Here is a 3,588-nt window from a genome sequence, read left to right on the forward strand (position 1 = left end):
GACAGAGAAAGAGAGAGAGACAGACAGACAGACACAAAGAAAGAGAGAGAGAGAGAGAGAGAGAGAGAGAGAGAGAGAGAGAGAGAGAGAGAGAGAGAGAGAGAGAGAGAGAGAAAGAAATGGGGTGGGGATGGGAGAGAGGAAAACGTAAGGTGTACTGAGATAAAAAGATCAGTGCATATTATTATTATTATTATTATATATACATATATATATATATATATATATATATATATATATATATATATATATATATATATATATATATATATATATATATATATATATATATATGTTAATATGGTAGATTTGAGTGTATGCCATACTAAGCTAGGCCAGTGTCCTACATGTATTAGAGTGTAGATGCTAGTCTGCGTGCAGGCTAAACCTCATTGTGCCCCCCCTCCCCCAAATCATACCGCCAGCCTCGCTTACCGCCAAGTTTTGCCAAAGTACGAAAAGGCGCCTATATAATAAATGTATTTACGCCATCCACCAACTGTCTGAGTAGTACGGTCCTTGATTACTGGTTGCTTGGTTGGAGAATAGGTATGATCGCAGGTCGTTTTTAATTAATGTATATTTGCCCCGCCATACCGTCAGCGAACTGACCGCCAGAGGTACACACTGCACACAACACACTACGCTACTTTTTTTCCCATGAGAAAAAAACACTGAAAAAGATAGAAAGAAGACTCTCGGCTCTGAATACAAAAGCATGTACAAAAGTGTGTGTGTCTGGAGAAAGGTCCCAGTTGTCAGAAATTTTGGGTATTGAAATAAGAGCATGTTTTTGTAGCAAATTTAATGCTGAACACGCTTATTTGTTAAATTTTCAAATATCTTGAGTAGTTGTAAAGATATACCACATTTTGTGACACAGGGAGTAAAAACAAAGTTTGGAGAAAAACAAGGAGAATGGGGATAATTGGGGCACCATTTGGCTTGTCACCATTCTAACAGTTTATTCTCTTTCATTTGTAAAACTCAGACCTGATATGAGCTAAACAATAAACATGAAACAACACCCAAAGGAAAATAGCATAAATAAAGCATATTGTATGCAGTCATTTTCATTCATGCACTGTAACAGAATTATACAGGGTTTAAAACATGACACTTGATATCATATATGCACATGGTGAACTTGGATAGTGCTAGGTAAATTGGGACAGTGTTTGGGGAAAAGTGGGACGTGATTTCACAGGTGATAGGAGCGAGCTGAGGCTGGGGCGATAGGGCTGAGTAGATGGTGATTTTCTTTCCTGGAATTTGAAGCATGGAGCTGTTGGCAACTGAATTGAGATGCGTTTTTTTTGTGGGATCAAAGACAGTCCTATCAAACAGCTATGTTTAATTGCTTGTTAGTGGTGGTAGGCTGATTATGTGAACGGTGTTCTTTTTGTCAAGTTCAAAAGAGAGAATTGACAAATGACTCTGGTGATTGTCCTATTAAAATCGCTTGATTCTCCTTGCTAGGACAAGGAAAAGAAATAAAGTGTTCCATTACTTTGAGGAACATTTCTGAGTTCATCTACCCACCACCCATTACTCGACACTAAACAGGGGGGTCTTTCAGCAGCCATATTCATCATATATTCTTCGAAATGTCTTCTAGTGAACAAAAATACAGGTGGCAGAGAAGATATGTATGCAGATACGACACAAATGATATCAAGTTCACCACGCTCTTATGAGTTGATCTGCCCAATCTGTTTCTGCCGATAAGAGCAATTACTTTTGGGAGGCGCTGCACAGGTTTACAACCAGATTTATTTAGGTTGTATTCCACGAATGCCAATGCATTGGTTACTGCCACAGTCTCTACAAGAAAGGAAAAATCTAGCTAGCTACAGTCTTTGGGTTGAAGACAGAGTTTTTTTTCGAGCGATGTCGCCCCAAGAGTACGCTGAGACAAATCCGGACGCCTTTGCAAAACGGGGAAAACCATTCTTTCTCTTTCCCAGTCTCATTGGTGTCATCCCAAAACTCCGAAACTTCCACATTATTCTGTACTTAAACATGATTGTATTGCTATTTAATAGGCTAACCAATGAGTCTAGTTTGTTGTGAGCCCATAGAACATGTTTGAACACACCTTTACAGTTGGCGAGCGTCCATTTTTGTGCTTCAGAGAAAACCTTTTTGTGCGATAATTATACGGGGGTGCCCTTGGGGGATTGAGCCAGGTCGGTATGCTAGCTAGATTGAGGATGCAAAGCGCCTATCGTGGCACAAGCCGATAGCATCCGACTCGTCACCTAAAAAGCAATTAACTCTTTTTCAGTCGGGCGATCTCAATCCCATCCGCAATGGGCGCCTCAGCCCATACTTTCATCTTCAGCATATGACGACCAAGTGTCAATTTTGATACGACAAAGTCTGCTGCTGCTTTCCAGACAGTCTGACCATTCTGGACAGCCTCCATCCCTTTTTCACAATTCCTGGGGATGTGTAGGGTTAATCCCGCTTTGGGTTTTCATCTGTAGATCCGAGGCATTTCTGAAAAAAGCATAAAAAAATCCAACAAAACAAAAGTAGGCTAGTATAAGAAATCTAGACCTACAAAGAAGGCCAACAGATTATTATTATTACAGTGCAGGCTGTTTACTAACACAAGCGGACAAAGTGTTTATTTATTGCACCCTGTTCCAACCCGATGCGATAATTACTTTTGCACTGACTGAGTTGAATTCTTTGTTGCAGATGAACTGGGACACCAGTCAGGTAAAGTGGGTTGCTATGGCCCAGTTCTTTTGACCATGGGTATACACCAAGTTTGATTCTGCACTGATTTTATTTTAGAGTTTGTACCCTGTCCCACATGATAGTCTGTTTAATAAAATAGATAAATATAATGACTTGGATATAAAAACATACATTCAGATGCGACGCATTCGATGCAGAGAGGTCGAAACTGAATTTTAAAAAACCCCAACCAACTTTGAAAAAATGGTCAGGCTTTGGAACTTCAAAACTGAATCAGAAAGTTAAAAGAATGTAACAGAAAGCAAAAGTAAGCCTGTGTAGTGATGAGTACCGTAGTAGCCTACGTTAATTACGGTACGGTTAATTCTGGTCCACAAGAATATATTTCGGGCCTTGTCCCAGTTTACCTGCGTCCCACTTCTCCCCATTCTCCCCTACACATAGTTCACATTATGCGCTAAGTTTTTGTTTTGCTATACATAAGTACCGGTGATTATTTTTTGTGTTGATGCACTTTTTTGTTTTGTTTTTGTAAGCCCACTTAAATGTTATTTTTTTCGAGAAGTTGTTCTTTTTTTTCGTTACTGTTTTTTTTTATACTAGTCGGCAATGGGTACTCATTTTTTTCTCTGACTTATTTTGCTATTGTGTACTTTTGAATGTAACAAGCGGCAAAATGTAGTTTAAATGTGTATCGTTAATATTTGGCTCTATATTATGTTGCATTGTACATGTATTTGAAAAAGAAAAACAAAAAGTCAATTAATTTGCCATTAATAAAATGAAATAATACAATAATAATGTAAATAATGTTATGTATGTGATTTCGTGTACTGTTGGCTTGGTATTATATTTTATTGACTAGAGGTCTGGTGTGTG

The sequence above is a fragment of the Aplysia californica genome, unplaced genomic scaffold (assembly GCF_000002075.1).
Source record: "Aplysia californica isolate F4 #8 unplaced genomic scaffold, AplCal3.0 scaffold00125, whole genome shotgun sequence".
Classification (NCBI taxonomy): domain Eukaryota; kingdom Metazoa; phylum Mollusca; class Gastropoda; order Aplysiida; family Aplysiidae; genus Aplysia; species Aplysia californica.